The 24859-nt window shown below is 45.3% G+C and overlaps 1 long non-coding RNA gene across 1 annotated transcript in view; it reads right to left on the bottom strand.

Annotated features, from left to right (window-relative positions):
* Nucleotides 1-24259, bottom strand: part of LOC138293574 (uncharacterized) — a 30037-nt gene extending 5778 nt beyond the window's left edge. The window contains exon 1 of the long non-coding RNA XR_011203048.1: nucleotides 23879-24259. This is a non-coding gene — a long non-coding RNA (uncharacterized lncRNA). The remainder of the gene's footprint in view (nucleotides 1-23878) is intronic.
* Between the last annotated feature and the right edge of the window lie 600 nt (nucleotides 24260-24859).

Below are 24859 nucleotides of genomic sequence, written 5' to 3'. Positions count from 1 at the left end.
TCTTCCGCCGCCCTTGGCGCGCTTGTCTTCCCATTAAGGAGGGGGAGCAGAATGCCCCTCCCTTTGTTGGTTATCCACTAAAGCGGCTTAATCCGGTCATTCCCAGGGCCAGGCGGATGTTATTGCGCCGGCCCTTGATGCCCCTGTGGGGGCGGCCGCTGCCAAAAGTTGGCTACAGTCAAACCTACCAGCAAAAGTGCAATCATCCATGTAACAGAGGCGGTAACAAATCTGCCGCAAGGAGTAGCAAACGTGAAGCATTTCACCACGATAACATAGGATTTTTGAAAGGCAAGTCCAAACAGGGAAAGTGACCACTCATACACTGTAAAATCACATAGCGCTTGCGTGCTGGATCGACTAACTACATGTTTTTTAATTTTATATAACGATGTTCTAAATTGCGGAAGCATGACATTCGTTTTGAACAAATTACTACCTTTGTTTGATAAAGGTTTCCAAAAATTTCACTAGATGGCCTCAGTCACCACACGCAGTGTGACTAATTCAAATAGGATATGCAAAACATGCGAATCTTCAATTGACCTAAAAAAAACTCCTTAACAGAGTATAATTTTTGATCTTTTCAATAGTAGGGCAATTAAATACAAGTTAAAAAGGTCGAGACGAACAGAAAAACTTTTGGTGAAATTATGCTGAGTACAACTATATTAGTCTACTTATGAGAAGTTTATTTAGTTTCGGAGGCTCCGGGTTTGACTTTTTGCAATGCATTATGGACACCTTGGACCTCTAGTAACAGCCTCACGACTTGTTCAGAGAGCCCTAGTGACAAGTCTTGGTACTACACCCCCTGTGCACATACAGGTTGGAGCTGGGCTGCATTGATTAGGGACCCCTAGTGACGACCTGTGGTGCTGCATCCTGGTGTATTTACAGTGTGATGCCAGGCTGACTTCATTAGGGACACACTTGCACTATGGTGCAAAGGTGTGTGCGCGCGTCAGCGGTGGGGGAGAGGGCAGGAGCCACATATATGTAGAAATGTCTCTCTCCTGCCCTCTCCCTGTCGTGCAACGCAGGCAGTACCTTCGGGTGCTGCGCTGCATGTGTGACACCTTTGTAGATCCGGGTCTGAGCCTTTGATGGCTGCCGCTGATGTCATATGGAGATATTAATGGCCCCAGGGACATCAGTTGTGTTTAACCGTACACACAGTGTGAGTTGGAAACCTTCCAAAGATGTTTATCAACTCCCATTGGGAGCGACGCGCCTTGTTAGTTGATCTACCTTACCCTGGTGTCCTTTAGATTCAAAAGTGTGTGCACAGTCTAACAAATTATCTAAAGATAGAAAGAGAAAATACAGACTTCAACCCTCACAAAGTGCTTAATTGAACCTTTGTTTACAAAAATATAAAAAATTATGATCTTGAAATCTATTCAGATTAATTCCAAACCAAACTATCTATGCAAACCTTTTGTTTATTAATATGTTGCTCGACCTCTGCTTTAGCAAAGGTTTTCCAAAAATGTCACTCGCTCGTCCTCAGTCACCACACGCAGTGTGACTGCATCAAAGATAGGAGACTTATGCAAAGATGACTACCACCCCTTGAGTACCTCTGGGTGCTGCGCAGCATTGTGTGACACCTTCGACATCTGGGTCTGAGCCTTTCATGGTACATCTGGGTCTGATCCTGTCATGTGTCCTGCTGATGTCTTTGGGAGGTATTAATGCCCCGATGGACATCAGCTGAACTTAGCCTTATGCACAAAGGATCTTATTTACAAGGGGCTTGCGCTGAGTCACTTTATTTTTTTCTATATATATATATTTTTTATACAGCAGTGGTCCAATCAGTGCTCCACACTGTTCCACTGTTCCATAGCTATAAACTAATGCATTGAGCCCAAGGCTCAGTTTGTAAAGGCTTGCACAGGGAGGCCTGAAAAAAAGGTGCAGTGAAACCTACAAGATCTAATTATACCAATATTTCCTTCATTTTTAACGTTTAGCTCAGATCAGTAATAAAAAGACAACTATTTTAATGAATGTGTTTCTCTGTGCTTTGCTACATTAAGGTTAACAAAACCATCAAAACTTTCGACACGCTCTTGTGCTAATGACTGTAATGGTACGCCGTGTTGTAAATACGGCACAACCATGGTGTTGTTAGGAGGGGCAGGCGCAACAGAAGAAAAGTGGCGCTTCGGGACTGATGCACCACTTTCTTGTAAATATGCCCTGAAGTTCCTTCTCCATGGTTGCCAACTCCAGCTTCTACATTTGAATTTGAGGAACCTTGGAAGAAGGATCTTTGGGACTTGGGCTCCTGAAATGGAATAAAACTTGCAGATGGAGCTGGTCCTACCTACCTGCTAATTCATCCTACTACTTTTCATCTCTATGGCCCATATTTATACTTGGTTTGCTCTGAATTAGTGTCATTTTGATTTACGCTAATTCAGCGCAAACCTAGCTCCATATTTATACTTTGGCGCTAGACACGTCTAGCACCAAAGTGATGGAGTTTACGTCATTTTTTGGAGGGGAAAACCTACTTTGCGTCCATGAGCTGTAAGGTAGGCATTCCCGTCCAGAAAAGGACGGTATGGCCTTTGGGCCATATTTATCCCCGTGCTAAAATCCAGCACGGGGAGAAAGGGGCCTTAAATAATAGGGCTAAGCTTGCTTATCGCCATTATGTAAGACCTTGGTCTGGGCAGGCATAAGGTGACCTGTAGGCTGTGGGTCGGAGACCATGGAAATTGCCCACAGGTGCCTTTCCCTGGCCCCAGGAACACCCCAACGCAAAAAACAGTGTAGCGCCATAATTTGGCACACAAGCCCCGGTTCCCCCTACGCCTCCAAAGCCCTGAGGAAATATGACCACAGCACACAGAAAGCATACATAATAATAGAGTAAAAGTGAACAACTTTGGTGAGTAAAGAACAAGGTTGATTGATAGTACAGTAATCTTCATCTTTCAGAAGGATTTTTATTTGTGTCGATCATTTGTAGGTCAATAGGTATAGTCAAGTAAACACAGCCAACACATGTTTCGTCACACAGTGACTTTTCAAGGCTGTAGGGAATATGGGGTACAAAGGTTTGTTGCTATTTCATGATACATACAAACAACAAATAGTAAGGAAATGTATTGAAAGTGTGAAAAAATATACATATGATTGTCATAGACGTGAAAAAGTATAATATTAGAACATATATAAATAATAGGAAAAATACAGACATGAACCAGGTAACTAATAATGTGATGTGAAAGGAGCAAAGAAGTGTCAGTAATAGTCTAAGGTAGCCAAAAAGTGGGATAAATTATCAACACACCAAGTAAGGGCCATATTTATACTCCGTTTGCGCCGAAATTGCGGCGTTTTTTTTGACGCAATTTCGACGCAAAACTAACGCCAACTAACGCCATATTTATACTATGGCGTTAGAGGCGAATAGCGCCAAAGTTCCCGGAATGTGCGTCATTTTTTAGCGTGAACCCCTTCCTTGCGTTAATGATATGCAAGGGAGGCGTTCCCGTCTAAAAAATGACTCCCAGGCCTTTACGTGGTATTTATACTCCCGGGCAAAAGAGACGCCTGGGAGTTGGCGTGGCTAAAAACGGCGCATTTGCGCCACTTTTTAACGCCTGCTCAGGGCAGGCGTTAAGGGGCCTGTGGGCTCAAAATGAGCCCACAGGTGCCCTCCCATGCCCCCAGGGACCCCCCCTGCCACCCTTGCCCACCCCAGGAGGACCCCCAAGGATGGAGGGACCCACCCCAGGGACATTCAGGTAAGTTCAGGTAAGTATAATTTTTTATTTTTTATATTTTTTTTTGGTGGCATAGGGGGGCCTTATTTGTGCCCCCCTACATGCCACTATGCCCAATGACCATGCCCAGGGGACAGAAGTCCCCTGGGCATGGCCATTGGGCAAGGGGGCATGACTCCTATCTTTACAATGATAGGAGTCATGTTGATGGGGGATGGGCGTCGTTAAAAAATGGCGCAAGTCGGGTTAAGACGATTTTTTCGACGTAACCTGACTTGCCCCATTTTAAGACGCCCATGCGCCATTTTCCCCCTACGCCGGCGCTGTCTGGTCTACGTGGTTTTTTCCCACGCAAACCAGGCAGCGCCGGTCTGATTGCGCCGTCTAACGCCATTCCATAAATACGGCGCCCGCTTGGCGCTTCAGAATGGCGTTAGACGGCGCAAAACTTTTTGACGCTAAACTGCGTTAGCGCAGTTTAGCGTCAAAAAGTATAAATATGGGCCTAAATGTGTTCGAAAAAGGACATCAAGAAGTGCTGTGCCAAAGGCAAGCCGATCCATGCATGAATGTAGAGCTGTATATACGGCTCCTTGTGCATGAAGTGAGCAACACGCGTGAGTTAGTGAAAAAATGTCTAGGAATTTAAAGAAAACTATCTAAACTTGTACACCAAAAAGTAGAAAGTCCAAATGGGAGAAAAGGTAAGTTGAAGCTATGGAGGGGACACAGGAGAGAGAGAAGAGACAAAGGAAGGAAAATTGCCAAATGAGCAACAAGGGATGGGTAGGCATAGTAAGAAGTAATTAGATTAGATAAAGGTACCTGTATTCCAAAGAAGTACGTAGTAAAGTTAATAGTACGGATGTTGCCAAGTAGTGGGCATCAAAATGTTCATTAGTGCCAAGTATGTTAGAGTAGAGAGCCAGAGGACCTTGGTAAGTCCTGTGAAGAATAGGGAGAAAGCTTGAGGTATCCTACTAGTACACAGGTGAGAGATGTGTAACCAGGACCTGCGGGCAAAAGAATTGCTGGGTCATGGGACAAAACACACCTAGTCTGGCATAAGAATTCTGCAAGGGATATACGTACGTTCCCAACGTTATGGAGTAAGAAGGCCAGGTCAGTTAACCGTAGACCTAAACATATGTGGGTTAAGAGAAAAGTGTCAAAGCCTCCCGTTAGTGTCCCCCCTTAGTTTGGGGGAAAATGAGCTTATATTCACGCTTCGTAAGCGTGCCCGCTATCAGGTCAGAATAATCCTGGTAGCGTATCCCATGGTTAATCATTAAGTATCGCAGTGAATATGGTAAAAGAACCTTTAAAGAAAAAAGTGGCGAAGCCTCACGTTAATGGCCCCCATAGAAAGATAAAAAGTCCTGGTAGCGTATTTCGTGATCAAAACTTGAGCAGTGTAGTGATTATTGTAAAATGTCGTTAAAGAAAAAAGTGATGAAGCCTCCCTTAAAACGAAGGAAAAGGAACTTACATCCCCGCTTCGTAAGCATGCGCGCTCTCTGGTTAGAACGGTCCCGTTAGCGTACCAAATGGTTGTGGTTAAATAATGGTTGTGAGGGTTAGACATAGAGAACGGACTTAACCCAATGCAGTCCGTAGAAGCTATACCGCAGGAGTTATCTTACGAGAGTGTGTATAATGGCAGCCATGTTGAGTACGAAAGACTAAGAAAGGCCAAGTTTTTAGGCACATTTAGTCCTAGTGCACCTCAAAAACATTGGTAAGACAAAGAAGGGAGAAAGTCATGAGAGAATGGAGGTGTCCTACAAATTGCAGAGTCTGTGAAGGATAAAATAAAGTCGCGCTGGTGCGTGGTGTTGCCTAGAAAACAGACAAGGGAGACCGTTTGCATAGGTAAGCCCGTGCGGTGAAGGAGTTTTTCCACAATGTGCAAAGAACCATACGGGCTGGTAACAATTATTTAGAGAAATATGATGACAAAATATAGAGTACTGTATCAGTGTGCACCCATCCAAAGACCAGTTCAAGTTGAAGATGTGAGATGGTACAACATTGTCATGCGGTATAGTGGAAGCAGGTACCTGCTGTTAATAAGCAAGTATATTAACATATAGGCAGAATTAAAATAGTCAGTCGACAGGCTAGTGCCATGAGGCATGAGGCAATCAAGTATTCACACAGCACAAAATATATTATAGCATTAAGGTGACATATTTAAACAAACAAAGAAGTACGTAGAGGCAAAACAATCAAAGGGTATGACCATGTCAAGATGTGTAAAGAACACTGGTACTGAGATAACTACAAATGGATGTTTGTATACTGAGGTTTGAAAATATATCCATATACATATACAAGCAGACAAGTACCCATAGTGTTAGCTGGTCCTCAAGTATAGCCAGCCAAGGGAAATTACGTATGGAAGTCTCAAGTTGCATACAAGTCAACAGTGTAATAAGGTCAAAAACACAAAGTTCCCTGTCAATATTTAGACCTTTTTCCACAGCCCGAAGTTTAAGTATCCATTTGGTTCTTTAGTCCTATCCCCCATTCTGGGTGATGGGGCTACTTGGGTAATGCCATGGAACCTAATGTTAGGGATGTGCGTTTCCGCATGTTGTGAGTTGTAGTGTGTTGCAAGCAGATAGGTGGCACTGAAGTTCCTAATTGCTCTGATGTATTCTTGGATGCGTTCTTTCAGAGGGCGGATCGTGCTGCCCACATAGATATGTCCACACACACAAATGATGCAGTCAACTGTAAACCTCGTATTATAATTGATGAACTGTCTAACGTGGTAATTAACCCCCGTGTTGTATGTGAAAATCAGGGTTCTGTTTAGAGCAAATTGGCACGAAATGCAGCAACCACATTTGTAGAACCCAACCAGTTTGTTGGGTAACCACATTTGGGGTTGGGCTGGTGTGAGAGGTGCTAGGTAACTTGGACAGAGAATGTTTCTCAGAGTACGGCCCCTACTGTGAGTAATGGATGGTCTCTTGCCTACAATTGTCCCAAACCCTGTGTCCAAAAGTAGCAGAAGCCAGTGTTTTTTAAGTATACGAAACAAAGAATTGCTGACAGGACTAAATCTAGTGATAAGGGAGATTTCCTTTCTCCTACTGATGTTAGATTTGTTTGTGTCCCCTAATAAGTAGGGTACTCCGTTGTTTGGAGACTATGGGCCATATTTATACTTTTTGACGCACAACTGCGCCAACGCAGTTGTGCGTCAAAAAAGTTAACGCCAGCTAACGCCATTCTGAAGCGCCATGCGGGCGCCGTATTTAATCAATGACGTTAGCCGGCGTAGGGGAAAATTGAGTTTGGGCGTCAAGAAATGGGGCAAGTCAGGCTGAGGCAAAATTATCGCCTCAACCCGATTTGCGCCATTTCTTTTTGGCGCCCAGACGCCATTAACATGACTCCTGTCTTAGCAAAGACAGGAGTCATGCCCCCTTGCCCAATGGCCATGCCCAGGGGACTTTTGTCCCCTGGGCATGGTCATTGGGCATAGTGGCATGTAGGGGGGCACAAATCAGGCCCCCCTATGCCACAAAAGAAAATAAAAAAATATACTTACCTGAACTTACCTTAATGTCCAAGGGGTGGGTCCCTCCATCCTTGGGCGTCCTCCTGGGGTGGGCAAGGGTGGCAGGGGGTGTCCCTGGGGGCATCGGAGGGCACCTGTGGGCTCCTTCCGAGCCCACAGGTCCCTTAACGCCTGCCCTGAGCAGGCGTTAAGAAATGACGCTAACGCGGGTAGACGTCATTTTTTTTGACCCGCCCACTCCTGTGCGCCATTTTTGCACCGGAGTGTAAATAAGGCGCACAGGCCTGGGAGTCATTTTTTAGACGGGAACGCCTAACTTGCACATCATTAACGCAAGGTAGGTGTCCACGCTAAAACATGACGCAAACTCCATGGACTTTGGCGCTAGACGCGTCTAACGCCAAAGTATAAATATGGAGTTCGTTTTGCGTCGAATTTGCGTAAAAAAACGACGCAAATCCGGCACAAACAGAGTATAAATATGGCCCTATGTGTTTCCTGGCTAGGGACACTGCTTCCGCAGAGTATCTTCTCTTGTGGAAGCGTTGGGCTAACAAATCCATTTCCTCTAGAAAGATCTCGTTCTCACTGCAGTTACATCTGGTTCTTACCATTTTGCCATAGGGGGTGGCCTTAATCTGAGCACTAGGATGTGTACTGAGTGCATTGAGGATAGAGTTACAAGCCGTCCGTTTCCTATATATTCTAAAAGAGATTCTGCTGTTACTAGCGTATAAGAGAAGATCAAGAAACTCAATTTAATTTTGATTCACCTTGTGCGTGAAGACCAGATTGTAGTGGTTGGTGTTAAGATGGTCTATAAGTGTGGATAGGTCCTGTCTGTTACCAGTCCAAATAACAAGTATGTCATCAATGTACCTTCCCCAGAAGAGGATATGTTGTGTGATGGTAGAGGGGCAGTCTGCCCACAGATGTTGTTTTAAAAAAAAAAAACATATATAGGTTAGCATACGAGGGTGAGAATTTTGCTCCCATTGCTACTCCCTGAGATTTGTCTGTACCAATGGCCCTCATGTAGGAATACATTGTTCTCTAGCACTAGTCGTGTGTGACATAGCAGCATGTTACTGCTTAAATTATTATATCTATTTATTGCAGTTTTATTTAGCGAGACTCAACCTAAAAGTATTTGCAGTGCTCTACCTGAGGTCCTGGTACGTTACGCATGGACACATTCCTTTTGCTAGTCCTGGGGAGATTAAATGATTTGCCCAGGATCACAGGATGTTGATCCAGTGCCTAGACCATAACCTGGTTCGCCAGCTACAAAGGTAGCAGCACGGGCTGTTATGCCTCTATCCCATTCTGTTTTATTTACCTGTAGACCATTATCCTTGTTTTGTCCACCTCTAGAAAAATAGTAACATACCATAATAATCATGCATTAACTTTCCTTGGGCCTCGTTACATTCTGGTAAGGTTGCTGCTTCAATTCTTTTTTATTTACTTAAAAAAAAAATATATATATTTATTATTATTTCGTTTTTTTTTTTTCATTTATTGCAACCCACCAAATAGCGTGAAACTTGGTCTGCAAGTATTGGGGCACTTACTTGAGAACCCGTTACATGATACGAGGACATATTCCTTTTCGCTAGGCCGAGGGAGATTAAGCGCTCTGCGCCAGATCGTAGGATGCTGTGCCACAGCTCGAATCTGGTTCCCCAGCACTAAAGGTGGTATCTCCGGCCCTTACACCTCTTTCACATACATGCTACCTTACATGTTTTCCATTTTCTGTGTGTTTTATCTGCCTATAGTGGCCCATTAAGTTACCCTCGATTTTAATATTTCCTTGAATTTTAAACTTTGAATAAACATAATCTTTAATTGATGTTTCAGAAGCGTTAGGGTTTTATTTTTTATTTATTTTTTGTGTGAAAGAATTTTAAAGCTGTAAGGGCCATATTTATACTTTTTGACGCAAAACTGCGCTAACGCAGTTTTGCGTAAAAAAAATTAGCGCCGGCTAACGCCATTCTGAAGCGCCATGCGGGCGCCGTATTTATAGAATGGCGTTAGCCGGCGTTAGCCGACCGGCGCTGCCTGGTGAGCGTGAAAAAAAACCACGTACACCAGGCAGCGCCGGCGTAGGGGAAAATGGCATATGGGCGTCTAAAAATGGGGCAAGTCAGGTCGAGGCAAAAAAATCGTCTTAATCCGATTTGCGCCATTTTTTTTCAACGCCCATCCCCCATCAACATGACTCCTGTCTTAGCAAAGACAGGAGTCATGCCCCCTTGCCCAATGGCCATGCCCAGGGGACTTATGTCCCCTGGGCATGGTCATTGGGCATAGTGGCATGTAGGGGGGCACAAATCAGGCCCCCCTATGCCCAAAAAAAAAAATGAAAAAAATACTTACCCCAACTTACCTTTTCTTCCCTGGGGTGGGTCCCTCCATAATTGGGTGTCCTCCTGGGGTGGGCAAGGGTGGCAGGGGGTGTCCCTGGGGGCAGGGGAGGGCACCTCTGGGCTCATTCTGAGCCCACAGGTCCCTTAACGCCTGCCCTGACCCAGGCGTTAAAAAGAGGCACAAATGCAGGGTTTTTTGCCACGCCCACTCCCGGGCGTCATTTTTGCCCGGGAGTATAAATACCACGCACATGCCTCGGAGTCATTTTTTAAGACGGGAACGCCTCCCTTGCATCTCATTAACGCAAGGGAGGTGTTCACGCCAAAAAATTACGCTAACTCCATGAACTTTGGCGCTAGACGCATCTAACGCGAAAGTATAAACATGGAGTTAGTTTTGCGTCGAAAAAAAACGACGCAAATTCGGCACAAACGGAGTATAAATATGCCCCTAAATGTCTTCGGACACTCTTGGAATAAACAAACCCTCCCCTCTCAGCGTGGTGGTCTGTGGCCTTGAAACTTTTTATGTAACGGGAGACTCCATACAAGCATCAAACACAGTACGTCGACAATTGATTCAGCATCACATATCACTGGCAAGGGCATAAACGATACTGCCCTAATGAATAGGCATAAACATGAAGAACTCCGTTCAGATCTTAATCACCATATGGGGTGGCAGCAGGAAAGAGATCTAGCTCATTAAGGGGCATATTTATACTCCGTTTGCGCCGAATTAGCGTCGTTTTTTTCGACGCAAATTCGGCGCAAAACTAGCGCCATATTTATACTTTGGCGTTAGACGCGTCTAGCGCCAAAGTATGGGCAAATAGCGTCATTTTTTTGTGTGAACGCCTTCCTTGCGTTAATGAGATGCAAGGAAGGCGTTCCCGTCTAAAAAAATGACGGCGACGCAAATGCGTCGTATTTATACTCCCGGGCAAAAACCACGCCCGGGAGTGGGCGGGTCAAAACACTCCGCATTTGCGCCACTTTTTAACGCCTGGGTCACGGTAGGCGTTAAGGGGCCTGTGGGCTCAAAATGAGCCAACAGGTGCCCTCCCCTGCCCCCAGGGACCCCCCCTGCCACCCTTGCCCACCCCAGGAGGACACCCAAGGATGGAGGGACCCACCCCAGGGAAGAAAAGGTAAGTTGGGGTAAAATTTTTGCCTCAACCCGATTTGCGTCATTTTTTTTTGATGCCCAGACGCCATTGACATGACTCCTGTCTTAGCAAAGACAGGAGTCATGCCCCCTTGCCCAATGGCCATGCCCAGGGGGCCTATGTCCCCTGGTCATGGTCATTGGGCATAGTGGCATGTAGGGGGGCACAAATCAGGCCCCCCTATGCCACAAAACAATTACGGAAAAATATACTTACCTGCACTTACCTTAATGTCCCTGGGGTGGGTCCCTCCATTCTTGGGCGTCCTCCTGGGGTGGGCAAGGATGACAGGGGGTGTCCCTGGGGGCATGGGAGGGCACCTCTGGGCTCCTTCCGAGCCCACAGGTCCCTTAACGCCTGCCCTGAGCTTTATTTTTTAAGGCCCGCCTACTCCTGTGCGTCATTTTTGCACGGGAGTTTAAATATGGCGCACAGGCCTGGGAGTAATTTTTTAGAAGGGAACGCCTACCTTGCATATCATTAACGCAAGGCTGGTTCCCCCTTCTAAAAAATGGCGCACATGGTGGAACTTTGACACCCGCTGCGTCGGACGTCAAAGTATAAATATGGGGCAGCGTTTGCGCCGAATGTGCGTAAAAAAAAACGACGCAAATCCGGCGCAAACAGAGTATAAATATGCCCCTTTATGTCTCCACTGCTCTTGTGGATCAAGGGGCTATATTCAGTTTTTTTTTTTTTTCAATCATGATTTCAAATGTAATTGTAATCTCACCCGAGTAATTTTTATGAGATAACCGATAGATCATTCATCCACTTGTTTTGATAAACCCTGGCACTATAATGGCAAACGCTTAATTTGAGAAAAGCGTGAGGAAGATGAACTTTACCAGCTAACAACATGTGTGATCTTGGACGTGCTAGGTGGTTTTCTTTGTGTGTTCAGTCAGTGAAACTGAAATCATGCACACACCATCTCTCTAGGTTCGACAACCCGCCAAAGACAATATAAGGCTCACAGTCTGCAACCCTCATGTCACTATTTACCTTTGTAAGTTGTCGCGTGCACCTTTGGTCCGTGAATGATGCAGAAAATCTTGGATTTGGCAGCGGCGCGGGTTCTGAAGCAGGGGAAAAAGGCCTCAGGAACCAGAGCAGAGATGATATGCCGGGTGCATGGCGGGACGGTCATCAATCGCGCCGCCAGTAGCTTCCAATCGAGGCCTTCGCAAAATGAAATCAGCGCCCACCACGTACATTGTCCTCCGTCTTGCACTTCTTGCTCGCTGCCCCACAAATGTATTTTCGGCAGGGGCAGCGCAGTCCTTTAGAACCCCCACCACGTGCCCCAGCATGGGTGCGATGGTGTTTCCTCATAGGGGGATTTAAACCCAAACTTCTCTTTGCCAGGCCCTCATTGGCCTGGTGTCTTCCGCCGCCCTTGGCGCGCTTGTCTTCCCATTAAGGAGGGGGAGCAGAATGCCCCTCCCTTTGTTGGTTTGCCACTAAAGCGGCTTAATCCGGTCATTCCCAGGGCCAGGCGGATGTTATTGCGCCGGCCCTTGATGCCCCTGTGGGGCAGCCTCCGCCAAAAGTTGGCTACAGTCAAACCTACCAGCAAAAGTGCAATCATCCATGTAACAGAGGCGGTAACAAATCTGCCGCAAGGAGTAGCAAACGTGAAGCATTTCACCACGATAACAAAGGATTTTTGAAAGGCAAGTCCAAACAGGAAAAGTGACCACTCATACACTGTAAAATCACATAGCGCTTGCGTGCTGGATCGACTAACTACATGTTTTTTAATTCTATATAACGATGTTCTAAACTGCGGAAGCACGACATTCGTTTTGAACAAATTACTACCTTTGTTTGATAAAGGTTTCCAAAAATTTCACTAGATGGCCTCAGTCACCACACGCAGTGTGACTAATTCAAATAGGATATGCAAAACATGTGAATCTTCAATTGACCTAAGAAACTCCTTAACAGAGTATAATTTTTGATCTTTTCAATAGTAGGGCAATTAAATACAAGTTAAAAAGGTCGAGACGAACAGAAAAACTTTTGGTGAAATTATGCTGAGTACAACTATATTAGTCTACTTATGAGAAGTTTATTTAGTTTCGGAGGCTCCGGGTTTGACTTTTTGCAATGCATTATGGACACCTTGGACCTCTAGTAACAGCCTCACGACTTGTTCAGAGAGCCCTAGTGACAAGTCTTGGTACTACACCCCCTGTGCACATACAGGTTGGTGGCTGGGCTGCATTGATTAGGGACCCCTAGTGACGGCCTGTGGTGCTGCATCCTGGTGTATTTACAGTGTGATGCCAGGCTGACTTCATTAGGGACGCACTTGCACCATGGTGCAAAGGTGTGTGCGCGCGTCAGCGGTGAGGGAGAGGGCAGGAGCCACATATATGTAGAAATGTCTCTCTCCTGCCCTCTCCCTGTCGTGCAAGGCAGGCAGTACCTTCGGGTGCTGCGCTGCATGTGTGACACCTTTGTAGATCCGGGTCTGAGCCTTTGATGGCTGCCGCTGATGTCATATGGAGATATTAATGGCCCCAGGGACATCAGTTGTGTTTAACCGTACACACAGTGTGAGATGGAAACCTTCTAAAGATGTTTATCAACTCCCATTGTGAGCGACGCGCCTTGTTAGTTGATCTACCTTACCCTGGTTTCCTTTAGATTCAAAAGTGTGTGCACAGTCTAACAAATTATCTAAAGATAGAAAGAGAAAATACAGACTTCAACCCTCACAAAGTGCTTAATTGAACCTTTGTTTACAAAAATATAAAAAATTATGATCTTGAAATCTATTCAGATTAATTCCAAATCAAACTATCTATGCAAACCTTTTGTTTATTAATATGTTGCTCGACCTCTGCTTTAGCAAAGGTTTTCCAAAAATGTCACTCGCTCGTCCTCAGTCACCACACGCAGTGTGACTGCATCAAAGATAGGAGACTTGTGCAAAGATGACTACCACCCCTTGAGTACCTCTGGGTGCTGCGCAGCATTGTGTGACACCTTCGACATCTGGGTCTGAGCCTTTCATCGTACATCTGGGTCTGATCCTGTCATGCGTCCTGCTGATGTCTTTGGGAGGTATTAATGCCCCGATGGACATCAGCTGAACTTAGCCTTATGCACAAAGGGCCTTATTTATACTTTTTGGTGCAAAACTGCACTAAGGCAGTTTTGCCCCAAAAAGTTTTGCACCGGCTTGCACCATTTGTTAGCACCAGCTGGGCACCATATTTATGGAATGGTGCAAGCCGGTGCAAAGGGTAGGCTAGCTTAAAAAAAAATGACGTTAGGCAGTTTTGAGTCAAAATAAATGATTCTGACCAGATTAACATCATTTTTTGACGCTAAGGGGCATATTTATACTCTGTTTGCACTGAATTAGCGTCATTTTTGTTTTACTCTAATTCAGTGCAAAACTAACTCCATATTTATACTTTGGTGCTAGACCCGTCTAGCACCAAATTTATGGAGTTAAAGTCATTTTTTGGAAGTGGAAACCTACCTTGCCTTAATGAGATGCAAGGTAGGCGTTCCCGTGCAAAAAAATGACTCTGTGCTTCTCTGTGCTTTGCTACATTAAGGTTAACAAAACCATCAAAACTTTCGACACGCTCTTGTGCTAATGACTGTAATGGTACGCCGTGTTGTAAATACGGCACAACCATGGTGTTGTTAGGAGGGGCAGGCGCAACAGAAGAAAAGAGGCGCTTCGGGACTGATGCACCACTTTCTTGTAAATATGCCCTGAAGTTCCTTCTCCATGGTTGCCAACTCCAGCTTCTACATTTGAATTTGAGGAACCTTGGAAGAAGGATCTTTGGGACTTGGGCTCCTGAAATGGAATAAAACTTGCAGACGGAGCTGGTCCTACCTACCTGCTAATTCATCCTACAACTTTTCATCTCTATGGCCCATATTTATACTTGGGGCCATATTTATACTCCGTTTGCGCCGAAATTGCGTCGTTTTTTTTGACGCAATTTCGACGCAAAACTAACGCCAACTAACGCCATATTTATACTATGGCGTTAGAGGCGAATAGCGCCAAAGTTCCCGGAATGTGCGTCATTTTTTAGCGTGAACCCCTTCCTTGCGTTAATGATATGCAAGGGAGGCGTTCCCGTCTAAAAAATGACTCCCAGGCCTTTACGTGGTATTTATACTCCCGGGCAAAAGAGACGCCCGGGAGTTGGCGTGGCTAAAAACGGCGCATTTGCGCCACTTTTTAACGCCTGCTCAGGGCAGGCGTTAAGGGGCCTGTGGGCTCAAAATGAGCCCACAGGTGCCCTCCCATGCCCCCAGGGACCCCCCCTGCCACCCTTGCCCACCCCAGGAGGACCCCCAAGGATGGAGGGACCCACCCCAGGGACATTCAGGTAAGTTCAGGTAAGTATAATTTTTTTTTTTTTATATATTTTTTTGGTGGCATAGGGGGGCCTGATTTGTGCCCCCCTACATGCCACTATGCCCAATGACCTCCATATTTATACTTTGGCGCTAGACACGTCTAGCACCAAAGTGATGGAGTTTACGTCATTTTTTGGAGGGGAAAACCTACTTTGCGTCCATGAGCTGTAAGGTAGGCATTCCCGTCCAGAAAAGGACGGTATGGCCTTTGGGCCATATTTATCCCCGTGCTAAAATCCAGCACGGGGAGAAAGGGGCCTTAAATAATAGGGCTAAGCTTGCTTATCGCCATTATGTAACACCTTGGTCTGGGCAGGCATAAGGTGACCTGTAGGCTGTGGGTCGGAGACCATGGAAATTGCCCACAGGTGCCTTTCCCTGGCCCCAGGAACACCCCAACGCAAAAAACAGTGTAGTGCCATAATTTGGCACACAAGCCCCGGTTCCCCCTACGCCTCCAAAGCCCTGAGGAAATATGACCACAGCACACAGAAAGCATACATAATAATAGAGTAAAAGTGAACAACTTTGGTGAGTAAAGAACAAGGTTGATTGATAGTACAGTAATCTTCATCTTTCAGAAGGATGTTTATTTGTGTCGATCATTTGTAGGTCAATAGGAATAGTCAAGTAAACACAGCCAACACATGTTTCGTCACACAGTGACTTTTCAAGGCTGTAGGGAATATGGGGTACAAAGGTTTGTTGCTATTTCATGATACATACAAACAACAAAAAGTAAGGAAATGTATTGAAAGTGTGAAAAAATATACGTATGATTGTCATAGACGTGAAAAAGTATAATATTAGAACATATATAAATAATAGGAAAAATACAGACATGAACCAGGTAACTAATAATGTGATGTGAAAGGAGCAAAGAAGTGTCAGTAATAGCCTAAGGTAGCCAAAAAGTGGGATAAATTATCAACACATCAAGTAAATGTGTTCGAAAAAGGACATCAAGAAGTGCTGTGCCAAAGGCAAGCCGATCCATGCATGAATGTAGAGCTGTATATACGGCTCCTTGTGCATGAAGTGAGCAACACGCGTGAGTTAGTGAAAAAATGTCTAGGAATTTAAAGAAAACTATCTAAACTTGTACACCAAAAAGTAGAAAGTCCAAATGGGAGAAAAGGTAAGTTGAAGCTATGGAGGGGACACAGGAGAGAGAGAAGAGACAAAGGAAGGAAAATTGCCAAATGAGCAACAAGGGATGGGTAGGCATAGTAAGAAGTAATTAGATTAGATAAAGGTACCTGTATTCCAAAGAAGTACGTAGTAAAGTTAATAGTACGGATGTTGCCAAGTAGTGGGCATCAAAATGTTCATTAGTGCCAAGTATGTTAGAGTAGAGAGCCAGAGGACCTTGGTAAGTCCTGTGAAGAATAGGGAGAAAGCTTGAGGTATCCTACTAGTACACAGGTGAGAGATGTGTAACCAGGACCTGCGGGCAAAAGAATTGCTGGGTCATGGGACAAAACACACCTAGTCTGGCATAAGAATTCTGCAAGGGATATACGTACGTTCCCAACGTTATGGAGTAAGAAGGCCAGGTCAGTTAACTGTAGACCTAAACATATGTGGGTTAAGAGAAAAGTGTCAAAGCCTCCCGTTAGTGTCCCCCCTTAGTTTGGGGGAAAATGAGCTTATATTCACGCTTCGTAAGCGTGCCCGCTATCAGGTCAGAATAATCCTGGTAGCGTATCCCATGGTTAATCATTAAGTATCGCAGTGAATATGGTAAAAGAACCTTTAAAGAAAAAAGTGGCGAAGCCTCACGTTAATGGCCCCCATAGAAAGATAAAAAGTCCTGGTAGCGTATTTCGTGATCAAAACTTGAGCAGTGTAGTGATTATTGTAAAATGTTGTTAAAGAAAAAAGTGATGAAGCCTCCCTTAAAACGAAGGAAAAGGAACTTACATCCCCGCTTCGTAAGCATGCGCGCTCTCTGGTTAGAACGGTCCCGTTAGCGTACCAAATGGTTGTGGTTAAATAATGGTTGTGAGGGTTAGACATAGAGAACGGACTTAACCCAATGCAGTCCGTAGAAGCTATACCGCAGGAGTTATCTTACGAGAGTGTGTATAATGGCAGCCATGTTGAGTACGAAAGACTAAGAAAGGCCAAGTTTTTAGGCACATTTAGTCCTAGTGCACCTCAAAAACATTGGTAAGACAAAGAAGGGAGAAAGTCATGAGAGAATGGAGGTGTCCTACAAATTGCAGAGTCTGTGAAGGATAAAATAAAGTCGCGCTGGTGCGTGGTGTTGCCTAGAAAACAGACAAGGGAGACCGTTTGCATAGGTAAGCCCGTGCGGTGAAGGAGTTTTTCCACAATGTGCAAAGAACCATACGGGCTGGTAACAATTATTTAGAGAAATATGATGACAAAATATAGAGTACTGTATCAGTGTGCACCCATCCAAAGACCAGTTCAAGTTGAAAATGTGAGATGGTACAACATTGTCATGCGGTAGAGTGGAAGCAGGTACCTGCTGTTAATAAGCAAGTATATTAACATATAGGCAGAATTAAAATAGTCAGTCGACAGGCTAGTGCCATGAGGCATGAGGCAATCAAGTATTCACACAGCACAAAATATATTATAGCATTAAGGTGACATATTTAAACAAACAAAGAAGTACGTAGAGGCAAAACAATCAAAGGGTATGACCATGTCAAGATGTGTAAAGAACACTGGTACTGAGATAACTACAAATGGATGTTTGTATACTGAGGTTTGAAAATATATCCATATACATATACAAGGAGACAAGTACCCATAGTGTTAGCTGGTCCTCAAGTATAGCCAGCCAAGGGAAATTACGTATGGAAGTCTCAAGTTGCATACAAGTCAACAGTGTAATAAGGTCAAAAACACAAAGTTCCCTGTCAATATTTAGACCTTTTTCCACAGCCCGAAGTTTAAGTATCCATTTGGTTCTTTAGTCCTATCCCCCATTCTGGGTGATGGGGCTACTTGGGTAATGCCATGGAACCTAATGTTAGGAATGTGCGTTTCCTCATGTTGTGAGTTGTAGTGTGTTGAAAGCAGATAGGTGGCACTGAAGTTCCTAATTGCTCTGATGTATTCTTGGATGCGTTCTTTCAGAGGGCGGATCGTGCTGCCCACATAGATATGTCCACACACACAAATGATGCAGTCAACTGTAAACCTCGTATTATAATTGATGAACTGTCTAACGTGGTAATTAACCCCCGTGTTGTATGTGAAAGTCAGGGTTCTGTTTAGAGCAAATTGGCACGAAATGCAGCAACCACATTTGTAGAACCCAACCAGTTTGTTGGGTAACCACATTTGGGGTTGGGCTGGTGTGAGAGGTGCTAGGTAACTTGGACAGAGAATGTTTCTCAGAGTACGGCCCCTACTGTGAGTAATGGATGGTCTCTTGCCTACAATTGTCCCAAACCCTGTGTCCAAAAGTAGCAGAAGCCAGTGTTTTTTAAGTATACGAAACAAAGAATTGCTGACAGGACTAAATCTAGTGATAAGGGAGATTTCCTTTCTCCTACTGATGTTAGATTTGTTTGTGTCCCCTAATAAGTAGGGTACTCCGTTGTTTGGAGACTATGGGCCATATTTATACTTTTTGACGCACAACTGCGCCAACGCAGTTGTGCGTCAAAAAAGTTAACGCCAGCTAACGCCATTCTGAAGCGCCATGCGGGTGCCGTATTTAATCAATGACGTTAGCCGGCGTAGGGGAAAATGGAGTTTGGGCGTCAAGAAATGGGGCAAGTCAGGCTGAGGCAAAATTATCGCCTCAACCCGATTTGCGCCATTTCTTTTTGGCGCCCAGACACCATTAACATGACTCCTGTCTTAGCAAAGACAGGAGTCATGCCCCCTTGCCCAATGGCCATGCCCAGGGGACTTTTGTCCCCTGGGCATGGTCATTGGGCATAGTGGCATGTAGGGGGACACAAATCAGGCCCCCCTATGCCACAAAAGAAAATAAAAAAATATACTTACCTGAACTTACCTTAATGTCCAAGGGGTTGGTCCCTCCATCCTTGGGCGTCCTCCTGGGGTGGGCAAGGGTGGCAGGGGGTGTCCCTGGGGGCATCGGAGGGCACCTGTGGGCTCCTTCCGAGCCCACAGGTCCCTTAACGCCTGCCCTGAGCAGGCGTTAAGAAATGACGCTAACGCGGGTAGACGTCATTTTTTTTGACCCGCCCACTCCTGTGCGCCATTTTTGCACCGGAGTGTAAATAAGGCGCACAGGCCTGGGAGTCATTTTTTAGACGGGAACGCCTAACTTGCATATCATTAACGCAAGGTAGGTGTCCACGCTAAAACATGACGCAAACTCCATGGACTTTGGCGCTAGACGCGTCTAACGCCAAAGTATAAATATGGAGTTCGTTTTGCGTCGAATTTGCGTAAAAAAAAAACGACGCAAATCCGGCACGAACAGAGTATAAATATGGCCCTATGTGTTTCCTGGCTAGGGACACTTCTTCCGCAGAGTATCTTCTCTCGTGGAAGCGTTGGGCTAACAAATCCATTTCCTCTAGAAAGATCTCGTTCTCACTGCAGTTACATCTGGTTCTTACCATTTTGCCATAGGGGGTGGCCTTAATCTGAGCACTGGGATGTGTACTGAGTGCATTGAGGATAGAGTTACAAGCCGTCCGTTTCCTATATATTCTAAAAGAGATTCTGCTGTTACTAGCGTATAAGAGAAGATCAAGAAACTCAATTTAATTTTGATTCACCTTGTGCGTGAAGACCAGATTGTAGTGGTTGGTGTTAAGATGGTCTATAAGTGTGGATAGGTCCTGTCTGTTACCAGTCCAAATAACAAGTATGTCATCAATGTACCTTCCCCAGAAGAGGATATGTTGTGTGATGGTAGAGGGGCAGTCTGCCCACAGATGTTGTTTTAAAAAAAAAAACATACATAGGTTAGCATACGAGGGTGAGAATTTTGCTCCCATTGCTACTCCCTGGGATTTGTCTGTACCAATGGCCCTCATGTAGGAATACATTGTTCTCTAGCACTAGTCGTGTGTGATATAGCAGCATGTTACTGCTTAAATTATTATATCTATTTATTGCAGTTTTATTTAGCGAGACTCAACCTAAAAGTATTTGCAGTGCTCTACCTGAGGTCCTGGTACCTTACGCATGGACACATTCCTTTTGCTAGTCCTGGGGAGATTAAATGATTTGCCCAGGATCACAGGATGTTGATCCAGTGCCTAGACCATAACCTGGTTCGCCAGCTACAAAGGTAGCAGCACGGGCTGTTATGCCTCTATCCCATTCTGTTTAATTTACCTGTAGACCATTATCCTTGTTTTGTCCACCTCTAGAAAAATAGTAACATACCATAATAATCATGCATTAACTTTCCTTGGGCCTCGTTACATTCTGGTAAGGTTGCTGCTTCAATTCTTTTTTATTTACTTTAAAAAAATATATATATATTTATTATTATTTCGTTTTTTTTTTTCCATTTATTGCAACCCACCAAATAGCGTGAAACTTGGTCTGCAAGTATTGGGGCACTTACTTGAGAACCCGTTACATGATATGAGGGCATATTCCTTTTCGCTAGGCCGAGGGAGATTAAGCGCTCTGCGCCAGATCGTAGGATGCTGTGCCGCAGCTCGAACCTGGTTCCCCAGCACCAAAGGTGGTATCTCTGGCCCTTACACCTCTTTCACATACATGCTACCTTACATGTTTTCCATTTTCTGTGTGTTTTATCTGCCTATAGTGGCCCATTAAGTTACCCTCGATTTTAATATTTCCTTGAATTTTAAACTTTGAATAAACATAATCTTTAATTGATGTTTCAGAAGCGTTAGGGTTTTATTTTTTATTTATTTTTTGTGTGAAAGAATTTTAAAGCTGTAAGGGCCATATTTATACTTTTTGACGCAAAACTGCGCTAACTCAGTTTTGCGTCAAAAAAATTAGCGCCGACTAACGCCATTCTGAAGCGCCATGCGGGTGATGTATTTATAGAATGGCGTTAGCCGACCGGCGCTGCCTGGTGTGCGTGAAAAAAAAACACGTACACCAGGCAGCGCCGGCGTAGGGGAAAATGGCATATGGGCGTCTAAAAATGGGGCAAGTCAGGTCGAGGCAAAAAAATCGTCTTAACCCGATTTGCGCCATTTTTTTTCAACGCCCATCCCCCATCAACATGACTCCTGTCTTAGCAAAGACAGGAGTCATGCCCCCTTGCCCAATGGCCATGCCCAGGGGACTTATGTCCCCTGGGCATGGTCATTGGGCATAGTGGCATGTAGGGGGGCACAAATCAGGCCCCCCTATGCCCCAAAAAAAATTTGAAAAAAATACTTACCCCGACTTACCTTTTCTTCCCTGGGGTGGGTCCCTCCATCCTTGGGTGTCCTCCTGGGGTGGGCAAGGGTGGCAGGGGGTGTCCCTGGGGGCAGGGGAGGGCACCTCTGGGCTCATTCTGAGCCCACAGGTCCCTTAACGCCTGCCCTGACCCAGGCGTTAAAAAGAGGCGCAAATGCAGGGTTTTTTGCCCCGCCCACTCCCGGGCGTCATTTTTGCCCGGGAGTATAAATACCACGCACATGCCTCGGAGTCATTTTTTAAGATGGGAACGCCTCCCTTGCATCTCATTAACGCAAGGGAGGTGTTCACGCCAAAAAATTACGCTAACTCCATGAACTTTGGCGCTAGACGCGTCTAACGCGAAAGTATAAATATGGAGTTAGTTTTGCGTCGAAAAAAACGACGCAAATTCGGCGCAAACGGAGTATAAATATGCCCCTAAATGTCTTCGGACACTCTTGGAATAAACAAACCCTCCCCTCTCAGCGTGGTGGTCTGTGGCCTTGAAACTTTTTATGTAACGGGAGACTCCATACAAGCATCAAACACAGTACGTCGACAATTGATTCAGCATCACATATCACTGTCAAGGGCATAAACGATACTGCCCTAATGAATAGGCATAAACATGAAGAACTCCGTTCAGATCTTAATCACCATATGGGGTGGCAGCAGGAAAGAGATCTAGCTCATTAAATGCTCCTATTGTCAGTGCAAAGCATCTCCCTTTGGGCTGTATCCCGTTCACATAGATGCTAGTATGAAGTCAGTAGTAACCAAATATTTTGTTCGCAGTTTACCGATTGTTGAGCTGCAAGCATTCAACACGCTGAGCTGTCCTTCTGGCAAATAAAATTATATGTTTTTCATGCCAGAGCTATGAGATCTCCCTTTCTGTGCCCAAGCCTAGCATTACAACACCCGGCCGCGCCTATTAAGCGAACCCGAAAAAGGCCGCTGTTCCATTAATAAGCGCACTGCACCGGCATCCTGTCTGAATTAAGTAGAGCGGGTTGAGCGCCTGAAGTGGATGAGGCTACACCAAATCAAAATATAAGGGTGTTTGGGCCATATTTATACTTTTTGACGCACAACTGCGCCAACGCAGTTGTGCGTCAAAATTATTAACGCCATTCCAAAGCGCCATGAGGCGCCGTATTTATTGAATGACGTTAGCCGCCGTTAGCCGGCGCTGCGGAGTGGTGTGCGTAAAAAAAATGACTCACACCAGGCAGCGCCGGCGTAGGGGAAAATGGAGCTTGGGCGTCAAAAAATGGGGCAAGTCCGGCTGAGGCAAAATTATTGCCTCAACCCGATTTGCGTCATTTTTTTTTGATGCCCAGACGCCATTGAAATGACTCCTGTCTTAGCAAAGACAGGAGTCATGCCCCCTTGCCCAATGGCCATGCCCAGGGGGCTTATGTCCCCTGGGCATGGTCATTGGGCATAGTGGCATGTAGGGGGGCACAAATCAGGCCCCCCTATGCCACAAAAAAATTACGGAAAAATATACTTACCTGCACTTACCTTAATGTCCCTGGGGTGGGTCCCTCCATTCTTGGGCGTCCTCCTGGGGTGGGCAAGGATGACAGGGGGTGTCCCTGGGGGCATGGGAGGGCACCTCTGGGCTCCTTCCGAGCCCACAGGTCCCTTAACGCCTGCCCTGAGCGTTATTTTTTAAGGCCCGCCTACTCCTGTGCGTCATTTTTGCACGGGAGTTTAAATATGGCACACAGGTCTGGGAGTCATTTTTTAGAAGGGAACGCCTACCTTGCATATCATTAACGCAAGGCTGGTTCCCCCTTCTAAAAAATGGCGCACATGGTGGAACTTTGACGCCCGCTGCGTCGGACGTCAAAGTATAAATATGGGGCAGCGTTTGCGCCGAATGTGCGTAAAAAAAAACGACGCAAATCCGGCGCAAATAGAGTATAAATATGCCCCTTTATGTCTCCACTGCTCTTGTGGATCAAGGGGCTATATTCATTTTTTTTTTTTTTTTCAATCATGATTTCAAATGTAATTGTAATCTCACCCGAGTAATTTTTATGAGATAACCGAGAGATCATTCATCCACTTGTTTTGATAAACCCTGGCACTATAATGGCAAACGCTTAATTTGAGAAAAGCGTGAGGAAGATGAACTTTACCAGCTAACAACATGTGTGATCTTGGACGTGCTAGGTGGTTTTCTTCGTGTGTTCAGTCAGTGAAACTGAAATCATGCACACACCATCTCTCTAGGTTCGACAACCCGCCAAAGACAATATAAGGCTCACAGTCTGCAACCCTCATGTCACTATTTACCTTTGTAAGTTGTCGCGTGCGCCTTCGGTCCGTGAATGATGCAGAAAATCTTGGATGTGGCAGCGGCGCGGGTTCTGAAGCAGGGGAAAAAGGCCTCAGGAACCAGAGCAGAGATGATATGCCGGGTGCACGGCGGGACGGTCATCAATCGCGCCGCCAGTAGCTTCCAATCGAGGCCTTCGCAAAATTAAATCAGCGCCCACCACGTACATTGTCCTCCGTCTTGCACTTCTTGCTCGCTGCCCCACAAATGTATTTTCGGCAGGGGCAGCGCAGTCCTTTTAAACCCCCACCACGTGCCCCAGCATGGGTGCGGTGGTGTTTCCCCATAGGGGGATTTAAACCCAAACTTGTCTTTGCCAGGCCCTCATTGGCCTGGTGTCTTCCCATTAAGGAGGGGGAGCAGAATGCCCCTCCCTTTGTTGGTTATCCACTAAAGCGGCTTAATCCGGTCATTCCCAGGGCCAGGCGGATGTTATTGCGCCGGCCCTTGATGCCCCTGTGGGGGCGGTCGCTGCCAAAAGTTGGCTACAGTCAAACCTACCAGCAAAAGTGCAATCAACCATGTAACAGAGACGGTAACAAATCTGCCGCAAGGAGTAGCAAACGTGAAGCATTTAACCACGATAACAAAGGATTTTTGAAAGGCAAGTCCAAACAGGGAAAGTGTGCTGGATCGACTAACAACATGTTTTTTAATTCTATTTAACGATGTTCTAAACAGCGAAAGCACGACATTCGTTTTGAACAAATTATTACCTTTGTTTGATAAAGGTTTCCAAAAATTTCACTAGATGGCCTCAATCACCACACGCAGTGTGACTGATTCAAATAGGATATGCGAAACATGTGAATCTTCAATTTAACTAAGAAACTCCTTAAAAGAGTATAATTTTCGATCTTTTCAATAGTAGGGCAATTAAATACAAGTTAAAAAGGTCGAGACGAACAGAAAAACTTTTGGTGATATTATGCTGAGTA

The sequence above is a fragment of the Pleurodeles waltl genome, chromosome 4_2 (assembly GCF_031143425.1).
Source record: "Pleurodeles waltl isolate 20211129_DDA chromosome 4_2, aPleWal1.hap1.20221129, whole genome shotgun sequence".
In the NCBI taxonomy this organism is placed as follows: Eukaryota; Metazoa; Chordata; class Amphibia; order Caudata; family Salamandridae; genus Pleurodeles; species Pleurodeles waltl.
Note: the sequence above shows the minus strand (reverse complement) of the source record. Positions and strands in the feature narration are given on the sequence as shown.